The sequence below is a fragment of the Bubalus bubalis genome, chromosome 4 (genome assembly GCF_019923935.1).
Source record: "Bubalus bubalis isolate 160015118507 breed Murrah chromosome 4, NDDB_SH_1, whole genome shotgun sequence".
Classification (NCBI taxonomy): Eukaryota; Metazoa; Chordata; class Mammalia; order Artiodactyla; family Bovidae; genus Bubalus; species Bubalus bubalis.
The window spans coordinates 92,043,554-92,061,812 of NC_059160.1; the positions used below are offsets into that span (position 1 = coordinate 92,043,554).

General features: G+C 41.5%; 1 protein-coding gene across 4 annotated transcripts in view; it reads left to right on the forward strand.

The window, feature by feature from the left end:
- Positions 1-7,640: 7,640 nt before the first annotated feature.
- Positions 7,641-18,259, forward strand: part of SCN8A (sodium voltage-gated channel alpha subunit 8) — a 200,565-nt gene continuing 189,946 nt past the window's right edge. For 2 of the 4 annotated variants that reach the window (XM_044941759.2, XM_044941760.2), the window contains exon 1: positions 7,646-7,778. The gene's annotated coding sequence lies outside the window, so the exon portion shown is untranslated. Of the gene's footprint in view, positions 7,779-18,259 lie in introns of all 4 variants that reach the window. The other 2 variants (XM_025284201.3, XM_044941758.2) reach the window with 2 other exon arrangements.

Genomic DNA, 18,259 nt, shown 5'->3' on the forward strand with positions numbered 1-18,259 from the left:
GGCTTTGGCATAGTCAATAAAGCAGAAGGAGATGTTTTTCTGGAACTCTCTTGCTTTTTCGATGATTCAGCGGATGTTGGCAATTTGATCTCTGGTTCCTCTGCCTTTTCTAAAACCAGCTTGAGCCTCTGGAAGTTCACGGTTCACATATTGCTGAAGCCTGGCTTGGAGAATTTTGAGCATTACTTTACTAGCATGTGAGATGAGTGCAATTGTGCAGTAGTTGGAGCATTCTTTGGCATTGCCTTTCTTTGGGATTGGAATGAAAACTGCCCTTTTCCAGTCCTGTGGCCACTGCTGAGTTTCCCAAATTTGCTGGCATATTGAGTGCAGCACTTTCACAGCATCATCTTTCAGGATTTGGAATAGCTCAACTGGAATTCCATCACCTCCACTAGCTTTGTTCATAGTGATGCTTTCTAAGGCCCACTTGACTTCACATCCCAGGATGTCTGGCTCTAGGTCAGTGATCACACCATCATGATTATCTGGGTCGTGAAGATCTTTTTTGTACAGTTCTTCTGTGTATTCTTGCCATCTCTTCTTAATATCTTCTGCTTCTGTTAGGTCCCTACCATTTCTGTCCTTTATCGAGCCCATCTTTGCATGAAATGTTCCTTTGGTATCTCTGATTTTCTTGAAGAGATCCCTAGTCTTTCCCATTCTGTTGTTTTCCTCTATTTCTTTGCATTGATCGCTGAGGAAGGCTTTCTTATCTCTTCTTGCCATTCCCTGGAGCTCTGCATTCAGATGTTTATATCTTTCCTTTTCTCCTCTGCTTTTAGCTTCTCTTCTTATCACAGCTATTTGTAAGGCCTCCCCAGACAGCCATTTTGCTTTTTTGCATTTCTTTTCTATGGGAATGGTCTTGATCCCTGTCTTGTGTACAATGTCACGAACCTCATTCCATAGTTCATCAGGCACTCTATCTATCAGATCTAGGCCCTTAAATCTATTTCTCACTTCCACTCTATAATCATAAGGGATTTGATTTAGGTCATACCTGAATGGTCTAGTGGTTTTCCCTACTTTCTTCAATTTAAGTCTGAATTTGGCAATAAGGAGTTCATGGTCTGAGCCACAGTCAGCTCCTGGTCTTGTTTTTGCTGACTGTATAGAGCTTCTCCATCTTTGGCTGCAAAGAATATAATCAATCTGATTTCGGTGTTGACCATCTGGTGATGCCCATGTATAGAGTCTTCTCTTGTGTTGTTGCAAGAGGGTGTTTGTTATGACCGGAGCATTTTCTTGGCAAAACTCTGTTAGTCTTTGCCCTGCTTCATTCCGTATTCCAAGGCCAAATTTGCCTGTTACTCCAGGTGTTTCTTGACTTCCTACTTTTGCATTCCAGTCCCCTATAATGAAAAGGACATCTTTTTTGAGTGTTAGTTCTAAAAGGTCTTGTGGGTCTTCATAGAACCGTTCAACTTCAGCTTCTTCAGCGTTACTGGTTGGGGCATAGACTTGGATTACTGTGATATTGAATGGTTTGCCTTGGAAATGAACAGAGATCATTCTGTCGTTTTTGAGATTGCATCCAAGTACTGCATTTCGGACTCTTTTGTTGACCATGATGGCCACTCCATTTCTTCTGAGGGATTCCTGCCCGCAGTAGTAGATATAATGGTCATCTGAGTTAAATTCACCCACTCCAGTCCATTTCAGTTCTCTGATTCCTAGAATGTCGACATTCACTCTTGCCATAACAATCCTAAACACTAATGTGCCTAATAACAGAATTTCAAAGATATATGAGGCAAACATTGATAGAATTGCACTAATCTATAATTATATTCAGAGATTTCAACATCCTTCTCTCAATAACTGATAAAAAAGTAGAAAGAAAATCAGTAAAGATATAGAACAATATAGAACACTACTATTAATCAACTCTACCTAATTAATGTTTATAGAACAGCAGAGAACACACCCTTCTCAATTGCACATGGAATATTTACCAAGATAAGTCATATTCTGGGCTATTAAAAAAAAGTCTCAAAAAATTTTAAAGGGGTCAAGTCATGCAATTCATGTTCTCTGACCAAAGTGTGATAAAATTAGAAATTGAGAACAGAAAAATAGCTGGAAAATCCTTAAATATTTGAAAATTAGATAATATACTTTTAAATAATCCATGAAGCAATGAAAAAATCAAAAGGGAAATTAGAAAGTTTTTTTAACTTAATTAAAATGAAAACCTAACATATCAAAGTTTGTGGTTTGCTGTTAAAGCAGTACTTAGAGAGAAATATATAACAATAAATGCCTGTTTTGGCAAAGGAGAAGGTCCCAAATCAATGACCTCAGTTTCTACTTTAAGAATCTAGGAGGAAAAAGAACAAATGAAACAAAGTAAGCAGAATAAACGAAATAATAATGATCAGAGTGGAAATCAATAACAGAAAACAAAGAAAATCAGTAGAGAAAAACCAATGAAACCAAAAAGTGGTTCTTTGGGGAAGTCAGTAAAAATTATAACCTTTTAGCCAAACTAATCAGAAAAAAAAGAGAGAGAGAAAAGTCATAAATTACCAATCTCAAGAATGAGAGAGTTGGCATCACTACTGATTCTATAGGTAGTAAATGAAAAATATGGTATTATTATGAACAACACTATGGCTATAAATCCAATGACTTAGATAAAATGGAAGTTCCTTGAAAGACACAACTATCAAAGTTCACTCAAGAAGAAATAAAAAACCTGAATGGCCCTAATCTATTAAAGACATTTAATTTGTAGTAAAAACTTTCCTTCAGAGAAAACTCTGGGCCAAATGATTTCATCTGGGCAATTCTATCAACCATTTAAGGAAGAAATAATATAAATTCTACACAAACTCTTCCAGAAAACTGGAAGGACTACCTCCTAACCTATTCTATGAGGTCAGGATTACTCTAATACCAGAAACAGGGCATTATAAGAAAATTGTAGACCAAAACACCTCAGAACACAGATGCAACAATTTTTAACAAAATGTTAGTAAATCAAATCCAACAACATATGAAAAGGATAATACACCATGACCAGTTCACTACCCTAGGTTGGTTTAACATTTGAAAATCAGTCAGTGTAATTCACCATATTAACAAACTAAAAAGAAAAACCATACGCAGAAAAAGGATTGAGAAAGTTCAATATTCATTCCTGATTAAAAAAACTCTCAGGAAAGCAGAAAAAGAGGAGACATGCCTCTCAACATGATAGAGTATCTAGGAAAAGCCTACAATTAACATTATATTTAGTGGTAAAAGACTAAATGTATTCCCCCCAAGATGAGGAAGACTTTTTGCTCTTACCACTTCTATTCAATATCGTACTAGAGGTTCTAGCTAGTGCAATAAGGTAAGAAAAAGGAATAAAAGGCATTCAGGTTGGAAAGGAAGAAACAAAACTGTGTTTATTTGCCAGTGACACAATCATCTCTGTAGAAAATCTGATAGAATCTACAAAAAATCTAGTACAGCTAGTAAGTGAATTTAGCAAAGTTGCAGGACATAAGATCAATATATAAAAGTTAATTGTACTTTATATACTACCAATGAATAATCAGAAGTTAAAATATAGAAATACTGGGACTTCCCTGATGGCCCAGTAGTTGGGACTTTGAGCTTCCACTGCAGGGGGCACAGGTTCGATCCCTGGTTGGGGAACTAGGATCCCACATGCTATGTGGAGTGGCTAAAAAACAAAAACACTATTTAATAGCATCAAAAATATGAAATATTTAGGAATAAATCCCAGAAGGTGAACAAGACCTGTATCCTGAAAACGATAGACCATTGTTGAAAGAAATTAAAGAGAACTGAAATACATGGAATGATACATCATACTGTTGTAATAATGTCAATTCTCCCCAAATAGATCTGTAGATTCAATGCAATCTTGATCAAAATCCCAAGGGCCTGTTTTGCAGAATTTGACAAGCTGATTCTAAAATCCATATAGAAATGCAAAGGAACTAGAATAGCAAAATCAATATTAAAAAAGAAAAGCAAAGTCAGAGAGCTTATATTATCTGACTTCAAGATTTATTAAAAAGCTAAAGCAATCAAGGCAATGTGGTCTTAGAATCAAGATAGACAAAAAGATCAATGAAATAAAATAGAGAGACCAGAATTAGGCCCTTAACATACTTGATTAACTGATTTTTGACAAATGTGTATGGGTAATCAGTGCAGGAAAAACTAGATATCCATGTCAAAGAAAAAAAAAACTTACATATGACTCCAAAAGCAGGATCCATAAATGAGGAGAAAATAAGTCAGACTTCATAAAAATCAAGAATTTTTGCACTTTGAAAAACTTTAGAATTAAAAGGTATGCCTAGATTGGGAGACAATTTGTACAAATCCCATATTTCATAAAAGACTTGTATCCAGAATATATAAACACCTCTCAAAACTCATTAATGAGAAACACACACTCCAACTGAAAAAAATAGGCCAGAGACTTGAATCGAAACTTCACCCAAGAGCACTTACTGATGACAAGTAAGCCCATGAAAAGATGCTCAGTATCTTTAGTCATTAAGGAAATGCCAGTCAAAACTGCAATAAGGTAACACTTCTCACCTGTCAGAATGGCTAAAATGAAAAAGACTGACCATACCTAATATTGTCAGGGATGGGGAGCAACTGAAATTCTCATTTACCACTAGTAAGAATGGAAAATGACACACCTTTGAAAAGTAGTTTGGCCCTTTCTTAATATGCTTAATATACACGTACAACAGGACTCAGTTGTCCCATTCTTAGAAATTTATACCCAAGAGAAATAAAAGCACATGTTCATAGAGGGATGTGCACACAGATACTCATGACAGCTTATTTATAATGGGACAAAACTGGAAATAACCTATATGTCATCACCACATGATTAGATAGACAGATTGTGGCATATCTCTATAATGAATACTACTCAGCAATAAAAGGGAAAAAAGAACTATTGTAGATGACTGAATAATCAACAACAGAGTAATTTCAAAATTATTATGCTGAGTAGAAGAAACCATACAAAGAAAGTACATATGGTAATATCCCATTTGTTTAGAATTCTGGAAAATGCAAACTAATATACAGTAATAGAAGATTGTGGTTGCCTGGAGAGGGAGTGAGTGTAGGAGAGTGATGTATGGAGGGATTACACAGAGGTCTGGGGAAACTTTTGGAGGGGATGGGTATGTTCTTTACTTTTGATGATTGTTGATAGGTCCATGTATACATACATCAAAACTGTTCACTCTAGACATGCATAGTTTATTCTATATCAAATATGCTTCCATAAAGCTATTTTAAAAGCTATTTTAAGATGTATACAGTGGGCACACTATGTGTGCCAGATAAGTGTTTTAAGTGTGTAAAATGCAATCTCCTCTTTAATTATCACAACAACCCTACAGGCTGGTGCTATGATTGTACCCTTTTACAGATGACACTGAAGCTCAGAGTTGTTCACGTCCAAGGCTACCCAGTTAGTAAGTGGCAGCCTGACCACACTCGCACTCTTAACTGTGAACTTGCGGTAGAAAGAAATATCTATGAGAGGCACAATAAAGTGCTAAGAGTCCACACATTCATTATCTAGGTCCTACTAAGAGAGTGTGTTGTCACATTAGAGAAGAATTTGTACTATAGCTGTGATTATATATTATTGAATAGATTATCGTAAAGGTCATCACCATAATTTTCTTTAACAAGATATTTGGCCTTCAAACTACATCATTTTTTCACATCCAGTCTCGAGAGACTATTTGATCACCTCTGGTTCAAGAGTCAGAGATGACTTAGAAACCGTACCACCCTGGGTGGTTTGATCAAACCCAGGTTTGATCTCTGGATTGTGAAGTTCCCCTGGAGAAGGGCATGGCAACCCACCCAATATTCTTGCCTGGGGAATCCCATGGGCAGAGGAGCCTGGTGGTCTAGTCTATGGGGTTGCAAAAAGTCAGACATGACTGAAGCAACTTAGCACAGAGTGAGGCACAAGGGGGATGCTAAGTCGCTTCAGTCGTGTCCGACTCTGTGCGACCCCAGAGACGGCAGCCCATCAGGCTCCCCCGTCCCTGGGATTCTCCAGGCAAGAACACTGGAGTGGGTTGCCATTTCCTTCTCCAATGCATGAAAGTGAAAAGTGAAAGTGAAGTCACTCAGTCGTGTCCGACTCTTAGCGACCCCATGGACTGCAGCCTACCAGGCTTCTCTGTCCATGGGATTTTCTAGGCAAGAGTACTGGAGTGGGGTGCTATTGCCTTCTCCAAAAGGGGGATACATTCTTTAAATAAATCTTGCTTGTTTATATTTCCTTGAATGTATTGCTGAATTGAGGTATCAGCACCTTTAAGTATTAGAACCTTGATCTAAATAGCAGTTGCTATGTTCTGAATGTTTGTGTCTTTTCAAAATTCACAGCCAAAACTTAATGCCCAATGTAATATTGTTATAAGGTGGGACCTTTGAGAGGTGATTAGGTCATGAGAGTGGAGCCCTCATGACTGGGATTAATGCTTTTACAAAAGAGATTCCATAGAGCTCTCTAGCCTCTTCCACCATCTGAATATACAGTGAGAAGTCTGCAACCTGGAAGAAGGCTCTCACCTTATAATGTTGGCACCCTTAACTCAGGGTCCAGCCTCCAGAACTGTGAGAAATAAATTTATGTTATTTATAAGGTGCTTAAAGTAAAGTAGTCGCTCAGTCGTGTCTGACTCTTTGCAACCCCATGAACTGTGGCATACCAGGCTCCTCTGTCCATGGGATTTCCCAGGCGGGAGTACTGGGGTGGTTTGCCATTTCCTTCTCCAGGGGCTTTTCCTGACCCAGAGATCGAACCTGGGTCTCCAGCATTGCAGGCAGACGCTGTACCATCTGAGTCACCAGGGAAGTCCCAGGTATCTTGGGAACTAATTGGTTAATAACTACTCATTGGAAAAGACTCTGATGCCGGGAGGGATTGGGGGCAGGAGGAGAAGGGGACGACAGAGGATGAGATGGCTGAATGGCCTCACTGACTCGATGGATGTGAGTTTGAGTGAACTCCAGGAGTTGGTGATGGACAGGGAAGCCTGGCGTGCTGCAATTCATGGGGTCGCAGAGTCGGACACGACTGAGCAACTGAACTGAACTGAACTGAAGACAGTGTGGAGTAAGCAATTCAAACGATTGTGCCTACTTTACAGATGGACAAACTGAGGTTCAAAAAGATTAAGGTGACTTAGTTTCAGGTCTGGGGGAAGGGATGTCTCCCTCCTCCTACCAGGGCTCCCTGTCCACTGAACCACAAGGCTCCAACTGCTGTTGATAGACTTCTGCGATTTTTTTTTTCCTCCGATGGCCAAAGATTGGATAAATTGAGTTCTTCGTGTTTACAGATGTCAGAAATTCCAAAAACTGAGCACTGCAATATTGCTGGACATTTTCTTCTGCGACTGCCGTTCAGGAAAAAGGTAAGGCTTGGCATTTACAAGGATCACGGGGCCCTCGAGTCCACATAGCACCTTTCGGGTTTCAACGCCCGCGTGCTGGCTGACAGTCAGCCAGCGTGTTAGGCGGCCGCGTCCCGGCGCTCTGCCCGGCTGCCCCTCCCGCGCAGCTCGGTGGGGGCGTCGGGGAGGCGGGCCCGGGGACGCTAGCGAGGCGCTCCGGCGCGGCGCCCCCTACTGGCGCCCTGCTCCCTCGCCCCGGATCCGGTCCGGGCGGCGCGGGGACGCCGGCCTGACAGCCAGCGAGCGGACCGGCGTACGGCGCGGAGCGCCACGAGCGAACGGGCGCGCCCTGCAGGGGTAGGTGGGCCTCGGGACGCAGGCAGGAGGGCGGGCGAGGGCGGCGTGCGCGGGCGGGGGCCGGGGGCGGGCGGGGGGCGCGCGCCGGGGGTCGACGCGGGGGCCGGGTGGGCGGGGGGCCCGGCGGCGGGGGCGCGCGCGGCGGCGCGCGGCGGGCGCGAGTCATCAATTATGCAAGGACTCGGGCGGCGCGGGGGGCGGGCGCGGGGAGCGCTCCAAGATGGCGCCCACCGCAGTCCCGCCCGCCGCATCCTCGGCGCCTCTGCAGTCCGGCCGCGCCTCCCGGGCCCCGCGCTAGGGCCGCCGCTGCCTCCCTCGCCGCCGCTGCCGTAAGTCGCCCCAGAGCCCCTGCCCCGGCGCCGCTCCTCGTCCGCCGGGTTCCCTTTCTCGCCTCGGGACCCTGGAGCGGGGCTCGCCCATCTCCAGCCAGGGGCTTTGCCGCAGAGTGCGCGGCGGGGCTCTAGGGGCCATGGAGCGGGGTTTCTGCCCTCCCGGTTTTGTACAGGTGCTTGGAAGTCTTGCTTCCTTCTAATGTGTTTATTGGGGATCCCTGAGGAGAATTGAGGACCATTGCCCCCCACCCCCATACACCCACTCTCTCCGCTCTTGGCTGCACAGGGGGACTCTGGCTGCCCTCGGCGCCCCTTCAGTGGTGCAGCACCCCCTCCTTCCTGTATCCCAGAGTCGGGGCCCCTTGCCCGGTTGCACTGGAAGGGCAGCGCTGTCCTGATCTTCTAGAGCAGCTGTTTAGCTCTACCCCCTCCCCCATGTCTTACTGCATCCTTCTCCCCCATCCAGCTCCAGATTGTTAGCAACTGCAGAAGCCAGGGGCTCGTGGGTTCTTAGGGTAGCCGGGACTCCCCTGTCCTTTACTCGGATGCGTCCGTCCCCCTTCCGACAGGGTGCTCTGGGGCTGTGTTGGGGCCCCCGGGACCTTCCTCGGCAGGCTAGGATTCCTGCATTAGGGAGTACATCACTTTGAGAATATCCCCTTCCCCCACCCCCACCCCTACGCCACCCGATGCAGAGCCTGCTCCTGTCCTCCTCTCTCTTGCCCTCCCCCACCGTCCACCGGCAGCGAGCACCCTGGGCTTCTGCTAGCTTTGGTCTTACAGGACTGCCCAGCTGCACGGGCTTGGACCCCAGCTCTGTAGTTCTCTCTTGGTACTCGGGGGACTGCAAAGCCTCTGCATTTTTCCTGAGAGCTCAGCTCTATCCTCTCCGTGCCAGCAGCAACCACCAGTGGAGACTTGGCAGTTAACTTTCGGGGGGCTTAGCCAGGGCTTTCAGACCCCTTCAAGGGTCCCAGTTTCGAAGTAGGAATCATTTTTCAGTCTGATAAATATGATTTTTCAAACCAGGCATTCCTTCCAGGTACCCCACCCTGTGCCCTCTTCCTCACTTACACTGCAGTTTTTGAAACATGGGGGAATACATTTTACATCCGGAGACTCCAAGGTTCAGTATCAGTATCCATAATAAAAGGATGTCATCTGTTTGGGGAGGGGGGGAGAGTTGGAAAAGAAACTTTGCATTGCATCTGGCTAATTCAGGGGGAGGGAGAAATAATTAACATGGAGCGAGAGCTACCAAACAGGGAAAATTGCTTTTAATGCATGCACAGTGGGCACCAGAGAAGTCGGGATGGAGGCAGGAAGTGTAGGTGAGGGCTCTGGGGGCCAAGGGGGAAGGCACTTTTTGTAACTGTTTCTCAAGTTTGAACCTGGAGAGCCTTCAGAGAGGTAGCGGTGTGCTAAGGTTGGGGGTGTTTTAGTTTTCCAAGGGAGATTTCGGGTGTGGTAGGTTTTCACTGTTTCACAGTCTTTCTGTACTTCTCTTTTCTCCACGTGCATTAGAAGATAATGGTGGTTGGGGGACTTTTTTTTTTTTCTTAAGAAAAAAATTTTTATTTTTGATGTGTAATGCAAATGGCTGGGTGACATTACCATCCAGTACCATCCTGGTAGAAATCTTGGGGGAATCAGACTTAAAATGCTGAAAGCTTTGTAATACATTGCCTTTAACCTGGTTCTTGAAATACTGCAGCATTTTTTCTTTGGAGCTCATGACACACAAGGCCTTCAGTTCTCCCTGAAAGAGAATTTGATTGCTTGGAAGGGGGGTGGTAGTGATGGCTTGGCACTCAGCGAACATTGTCTGTCCTAGAAATTGAGGCTGTCCCTGGAGAGGGCTCTAAGCATGTTATGTGTTCTGTGGACATCTGATACAGGGTATGTGTAAATGTGTTGTGTTTCTTATTAGTGCTGCTGGTGGGTACTGCAGCACGGTTCTTGAGAGTGCAGGCCAGTTACTGGTCTTCTGGGTTCAGTCTGAAAGGCTGACTTAATACATTTTCGGTTTTCTTTTGGGGTTTTGTCAAGTTTTATCAAAATATTGAAGGATTTTATTTTAAATTAATAAAGGATTATGAAATGGCAGATAGTATACTTAAAAATAAACAACCATACAGTTGGTTGTTGCTTTCTTTGCAGGGTCTCTAACAAACGTTTCTCAGGGCCCAGCTTGCCCAGCGTTGGTTGCCTGTATGGAGGTTTACTCCAGGGTTTCTTGCCGTGGTGCTGAAAGGACAGTTCCCTGGCAGGCCTGCTAGTGGAGTGCATACATGCTGGACATGGTTTGGGTTTTTCTTGCTTTTAGATCAGCAGGCTCTCCTGTAGATATGTGCATGCGCAGCTTGGTTTATACTTGAAGTTGCAGACCTAGTTATCATATTTTATTACTCCCACATAACTCTTCATTTTGGCTGTCCCTCATGGAGACAGTGTTTTTGCAGGCTGCAACAGATCCATATGTAAGTCACACAGTGACATTTTGCTGACTGCATTATTTCACCACATTTTGATAATTTCAAATAGCAAGAAACTATTAATGTTATGAGATTTTGGTCTCCCAAACTAATCACCTGGCTTGCTAAGTTAAGCTGGATCAGAAGGGCATCTTATTTGGGTTGGTTTGAACAGTGAGCTGGGAAAAGGACTTGACACAACAGAGGCTGGTATGTAGTTCATTGTTTCACCAAAGTAATTTGTCAAAAAAATATTTTAAAATCCTAAAATAGTGAAGATGGCCATAAAATTCAGCCTATATGGATCTCCCACCTAGCACAGGGATCCCCTTATATGAGACTTCTCATAAAGCAGCTCATTCCACTGGGGTTCCACTGTGACTGAAGCACTTCTATGTCATTGAAAAAGTAACATAAAGTTAAAAGACATATAAATTGGGTGTGATCAGGGGCAGATGTCATTCTTGTGCTTCTTACTAAGAAAAGACTGACATTCAGTGTTCTATAGGGATTATACAAGAAACCTCCACCTGCTTGAAAAGAATACAAAGATAGAGACATATCCACCCAAAGCAAGGAAAACATTCTTGAATGGAAGCAAAAATAATTATCTTTAATGTGCTGATAGTATATAACAAGTTGTTCTAGAGCCACATGCATGAATTAATGAATACTTAATTCCTATAGATTATATCTGAGAAGGAAAATAAAACCACACTGTTTAGAAGAGTTAAAAATGCAGTTTATTCAGCAGTTGCTTGAAGTAGGGTGTGGGCAGCAGCTGGCTCACCCCAGCAGACCCATGGCCCCCAGGCTTAGTGCTGGGTGCTCCAGCCCAGCCATGGTGCAAGGTTCCCCCATAACAGATACTCATCGCCCAGTGTCGTGGGAAGGCCCAGTTGCCACATATTATGTGCCCATCATGCAGGCCTCTCTGCCATGCTCCCCTAGCTTCAGCAGCGCCTGGAGATAACACCACCTGCTCTCTCCACACCTAGCCTTTGTTCTGGAAACCTCAGAGAGGACTGGGGCTTGACTTGTCTCAGGGAATGTTGCCCCTGGGCCCTGGCTTAAGCCTACACTCCTGACCTCTCTGCTCACCTTAAGGGCTCTCTTAAAGCCCACTGCCTCCTCTGCAGCTCCTCAGAGGTACCATTCTTTCCACTCTGGGTCTTGCCTTTTCCTAGCAGTGTCCCAGCTCCTGGTAGCCTGGGGACAACTCTACATAGAGTGACCTGGGACCAGGCACAGGGAAACTTGGATAGCTCAAGCAGTGTCTAACTGCATAAACAGTAATGTCTGAATAGAGTGCTCTGGGCTGTAGGTGGTTCCTGCAATTGGCAAAAAAAAAAAAAAAAACCAGTTTATTCAGAGATGAGTTTCCATAATTATAAAAATAAAGTATACTTATTACAATGTGCAAAATGGGGGAAAAAGTCATCGTTAGTGAAACAATTGTTTTATGGTTATTTCAGTTTTGTTTTGTTTTTCTGTAAAGAGGGAAAGAAGCATTTGCAAAAGTTATTCAGAATAATAAAAATAAGTATTTAAAACCAAGCCTTTTAAACTCTTAAGTTCACAGTCTACTAGTCATTTAGAGATGTAACTGCTAGACTGTTAGATTTCAGTTTCCTTTTTTTTGGAATCATTTTTTTAAAATTTCAAGAAATTATCTTTAATGTAAAAGAATTCATCCTTAGAATTGGGCTCAAATATAGCCAGTTAACTAGAAGAATAAAAAAAAACTTCTCTCAATCAGGGACTCAATAAATATTCTCCCTCTGCACCTACTGTGTGTGAAGCATTGTACTAAGCACTAACACTCTTTAAACGGTAAGAACCAGCTTAGAAAATGATAACATGCTCAAAAACTGTGACTATTAAAGTGTTAAAGAAGGGAACAGAACTTTCACCCTTCATGTATATTAATTGCTGAAATATTGAATGGTAGCATATTAGATCTAGCCCGGTGATTCAACCTAAAAAGAAGAATTTTGTGCAGAAACATGAAGTAAATGTGTGTAAAGAAAAGGCAAAGAAGAAATTTGAAAAAATTTTATTTGTCCCTTTGTGAAGTTATGGATACACAACCAGGACTCGCAGTTAAGTACATATCAGGAATTAAGGTGAAATGAAGACCCAAGAAGGTTGTCCTGGTTACACCATCGAGAGGAAAAAGTCAGAAGCAGTGTGGGCTTTGGGGACAGGCAACACTAAAGTTCAAGTCTCCACTCTTCTACTTACTAGCTTTGTCACCTTGGATAGGTTATTTAATCTATCTGAGCTTTGGTGTTCTCATCTGTAAAAATAGGAATAATAATACCTACTTGGCATGGTGTTTGTGGGGATTAAATGAAATCTCTGTTTCCTTATGGTTTCTGACACATAGAGCTCACTGTATATTAGCTCCTTTTCCTCTCGGGATTTAGCAGCTTAGTGTGTATTTATATGTGTATTTGATACAGTATATGTGTCCTATATTAAATTTCAGTAGTCTGAAAAGCAGACAGGTGCTTTATCTTCAGTCTGACAGAGGATAGAGTCGAGAGGTATCCTGACTTTGGATGGACTTTGCTAATGTAAAAGGAGAAAGGCTTTACTGTGCAGTTGCAGTGCTGACCGCCACCCCCCCGCCCCCCGCCATGCAACTGCAGTTACTAAAGTAATTCTTTCTGCGTTCATTCCCAAACTATTCTAGAATAGGACTTTTTACCAAACAGGAATGCTCTGGCACTCACCAGTTGGCAGGCAGCTGAGCTGGTTTTAGCCATGGCTTGAGATCTGAAGGTGGAATGGACTCACAGGCTGAGGTTCCTCTTTATTCTCCAGTTGGATGTCTTAACTGTGCTAAGTGATTATACAGGTTTGGAGTTGCTTTTGTCTTTAGCACTCTTTTAGGTTTTCCCATTGTATAGTCTTTTTTTGTGGGGAGGGCGTGGGTGGGGAGTGCAGCATGTGGGATCTTAATTCCCCGGCCAGGGATCAAACCCATGGCCCTGCATTGGGAGTGTGGAGTCTTAACCACTGGACCACCAGGGAAGTCCTCAATTATATAGTCTTCTAACTGCTTTCTTTGAATGAGTGTCTTACGTTTAGGTCTCATGGCTGACCATCTACCTAATTATTACTCTATGTTTATAAAAACTTTAAAAATCTTTTGATGAGTTGATTGAGTTAGGTAAGACAGATATTATTCTACCCATTTTCAATCTGAGGAAATTGAGTATCCTAGCTTGAGTTGTCCAGGGCTATGGGACCATTAAATGATGGAGTGGAGACAGGGACCCATGTTGGTTAATTCATGCTTAAAAGATTTTTTTGTATTAAAGGGTGTTATATTCTGATATTCACATAACCAAGTGATGTGAACAATTTTGGCTTTATTTTAGGAAATTATCATTATCCTAGGTAGCTAAACATATCTTAGTGAGTGGGCATAATGAAAGATTCTGGGATAGACAGAGGGAAGGCCAGAGTACCTTTGAAGGAGAGCATTCTGGAAGCAGGAAGGATGAGGGAAAATGAGCAGAAGATGTATCTTATCAATAAATAGAGTATAGATGAAAAGAGGAGGCATGGAAGTAACATGCTTGTTTTGTTTCTGCAGCTATCCTAGCTACTTTTTTTAAGAAGTCGTCATGTCTTGGGGTTTACTTGTCTTTCTTAATTTCTCTTGCACATAAACACATATTTGGCTCCTCACAAATGCTCCCACATTGCCAACATAAGTTATAGCCAGGACCATAGGGGAATCACCTGGACTTTTTTTGCTTATGCAAGGCTGAAATTGGTGTAGGACTCAGAGAAAAATTGCTCCTGGTGGGTGACGGTAACCTAGTTGAAGTAGAAAAAGTTCTGGGAGGCTCTTAGTCTAAAAGAACAAAGGTGAAAGTAGATAATAGTTCTGATTTCCCTTAGGTATATGGAGATGTGTTGTACTGAGCAGAGCAGAACAGAAGAAAAGCTGGGACTCTGAGGGTCTGAGATGTGCTCTTAGTTTGGAACTGAAGCGCTCTTGATCCTGGAAGGAGTTGATTGGGTTAGGATAACTAAAATGTTGTCTGGAGAGGTTTTATATTCACTGTTGGTGGTAGTGAGAGGCTTCCTGCGTTGACCGGGCTTGTCCCAGGATCTGGAAATGGAAAGCACTGAAGTCCCTTCATTATCCTGCTCCTTTCATGTTCCGTTGATTAGTGTGATTTTTATGCTGTAATATCTTTTGAGTTCCTGGGGAGTAAGAACATCAGAGAAATACAGTGAATGCTTATTTATCCAGGGATGGGTTATCTAGGCTATAAATTATACATGCCATTTATTTTCCTCCCTTTTTCTACATTTTGAGTATTTAACTGATTATTAGCATTTCCATCAGAGTGAACTTGGGAAAGGAGAAAAGGTCAAAATTAAAATGTTACTATAAATTTTTAGATAGTGATTGATAAAGAAATCAATAAAAAAAAGTAGCTTATTTTTCATCTATTCTTACTCTTTCCTTATTTTAAAGTACAGACAGTTGAAAGCTGAGCCTCCGAAAGCTTAATGTTCACCAGAAGCCAGTATGAAATGGCATTTTTCCTTCATTTTACTGAGTGACAGCCCTGTAAATAAATAGGTCTTAATTTATTACATAGTTAGTTTCTTGTTTCACAAGGAATTTTTCTTCAATTAAGGATAAATGCAGCAGGCTTTTGCTTCACATTCACTAGTATCTTTTTGTTTTAGCAAGCAGCTGAATAAAAACGCTTTTAACTGAAAGCAAATTGATGCATTATTATTAAATTGCAGAGAAGGATTGAGCGGGTTTCAAAAGAGACTGGTAGCGCTTTCTTGGAGGTCAGAATACCCAAAAATCTCATTTGCCACAGAATTCCCAATTGGATAGCCAGAGATTTTGGTGAAAATTAAAAGGAGAAATGTCTTGTTTCTAGGAATGATACCTTGAAGAAAATAAAGCATTTAAAATAGATTTATACTGTGATAAGGAAGAAATCATTGGGAGTATGAGAAATTATCAAAGTGGAGAGTGAGAGAAAGTGAAAAGAATGACTGCAGTATATGTACACCTATGGCTGATTCATGTTGATGTTGGACAGAAAGCAACAAAATTCTGTAAAGCAAGTATCCTTCAATTAAAAAAAAAAGAATGACTATAGTGAAAATGGACAAGGGAATTTGGATGTGAACTTGGGGAGAGTTCTCTCTCCTCTGCAGACTCCTTTGGATACATGTCTTTGTTCTATTCCCTGAGCTAGAGTGATCCTGAACTTCTGGATCTGACCTTTAGGAGGATGTTTTGTGTTTTAAATGTTATTTTACCCCTTCCTCTGCTAGAACTTTGCTGCAGATTGCTTACTTTTCCTGATCTCTGCTTTGGAAAAGATGGAGAATACTTTCTTGCTTTGTAATAAAACAACCAAACAAAAAATGGTAATATTCTTAAATGTGTTTTTAATTAACTTTTTTTTTTTAAAGGATTTTAAGTCATTTAATATAAAAACGTTTTCTCAAAAGGCACTGTTGCAGGTATCTCTCCATTCTATACATAAAATTCATCTTTAACATTTATTTGTTTGAATAGTTAACAGAGGCAAGGGTTTAAAAAGTCAGAAGCTTCAAAGTCTTCTTATCCTGTCACCTTCACTCTGTGTGCATTCTGTAAAGATAACTGCTGTTACCAGTTTCTTTGTATCCTTTCTACATGATATGCTTGTAAACACTTTCTCTTCCTTGTCCCCCACACAATTATATCCATTGTCTTTTGAGGAAGACTGTTAAAATAGTTTGAGGATTTGAATTCTCAGTCTAGGTCATTTTAGATCAATTAATCCCCCCTTAGCAAAAAAATTTAGTGACATTCTTAAATGTACTTTTTTTAAATTTCCTTTTTTTTTTTTTAAAGGATATTAAGTCATTTAATATGAACACATTTTCTCAAAAGGCACTGTTGAAGGTATCTCTTCCATTCTGGGTTATAAATTTGGGGATTTGAATATAATTAGAGTATAATTAGAATTATATTCAAATTAGAATAGAAATTTCACCAAGAACAAATCAGTAGGACTAGGGTAGGATACCCCAGTGGCAGATAAGCCTGCAAAGATGGGGGAGAGTTAGCTAAACATTATGAATTTGTCGACGTTGCAGTTATCCTTGGAGACAATGGAGAACATAGAAGGTTGTTGTTGTTTTTTTAAGGCATGCAGAATGACACGTCATCAAAGTTTATAATATTTTAGGAGGATGGGGCAGCAGTGAATGTACAGTAGGATGAAATAGACCAAGGAATGGACTTCCAGTTAATTAACTGTTTGATTTGGCCTAGTTGTGTGGTGACAAAGCCTTGGACTTGGATGGTGGTGGTGAAGACGGCAAGGGAAGAACATGAATATAATTTTTACATGTGTGTCACATGGATGTGTGTGTTTAAGCAACATTTTTTAATGTAAGAAGTAGTCTCTAAGAAGGCCCAGTAGAACTTGGTGAATAACTTTACTTGAGGGGAAGGAAGGAGGAGGAGTTAAAAGATTATTTTGCTCTTTTAAAGTTGAGAGACAGAGAATCTTCTCTTTAGAAAATCTGAGGAAATAAGTTCTGTAATATACGTTGGCAGTCTAGTCCAGAGCATCTTGGTTAGCAGGCTACTGATTGCTAATTTTTGATCTTTTCTCTGCAGAGGGTTTTTCCCCTGAACTTCTCATGCTTTCTTTAAGGAAAATCTAAGTCTTGCAACTTTTTTATTCTGTGTGTTCTCTCACTGATAAAGATTACTTAATCTTTGTGGGTTTCTATCCTTTACTTATTTTGTGGTCTTTCATTCTGTCCGTATATAGACACTTAGCTCCCTTGATTCTCTCAACTTTTTCCTTGATACTCTCAACTAACCTTTGGTTTAGTGTATAAAGAAACAAGAATGATGTGCCTTTTCATAGGACTCTTCTGTTTTCATAAGGACTGTTTTGTCCTTACTGAAACTCAGTGACTTTCTCTCTTTGATCATTTGCTTATATTCTCTGTGCTTTTTGGAAGCCATAGTAGTAAGTAAGTGAAATTGCAGGCTGAATTAAAGGTAGCAACTGAGAGGATTTAAATAGGCAAAAGCAGGGGGAAAATGTTAGGCTTTATGAGCCAGTAACGTTGCTTGTCATTTCTGGTATTGATCTTGGACTGTCCATACAAAATGTCAGACTTGACTTGCGTAAACCTCCTTGGTGTAGCCAGGGCAGAGACAGTGGTGAGTGGGCCCTGCTGTGTCACTTCAGTACACAGTGACAGTTCAGAGTGAAGGGTGAGCTCAAGATGTGGGCTTCTAGCATTTTGCAGTAGGTAAAGATCTTTGAGTAAGAAAAAATAAAGGATGATCAGAACATCAGAACACACACATGCAAAATAACAGACAGAAGAGAAAAGCAATTTAATTGGTTGCATTTTTTCATTTAATTTTCCTTCTCCCCTCCAAAGTTACTGAGTTCTTGCAAATTCAATTAACTTTTGGTGCAGTTTGCACTCAGACTGTTGGCAAGACATCTCCATGGTTTGTGTGGAACCAGTGGACCAGGCAGAGTTCATGTCCAAGACGTTGGTGAATTTAGCACTCTGTTTAGGGACATAAAGGACTTCCCACGCAGCACGGTGGTACTGAGCACGTTTCATTTAAAGCGTGTTGACTGTAAAGCGT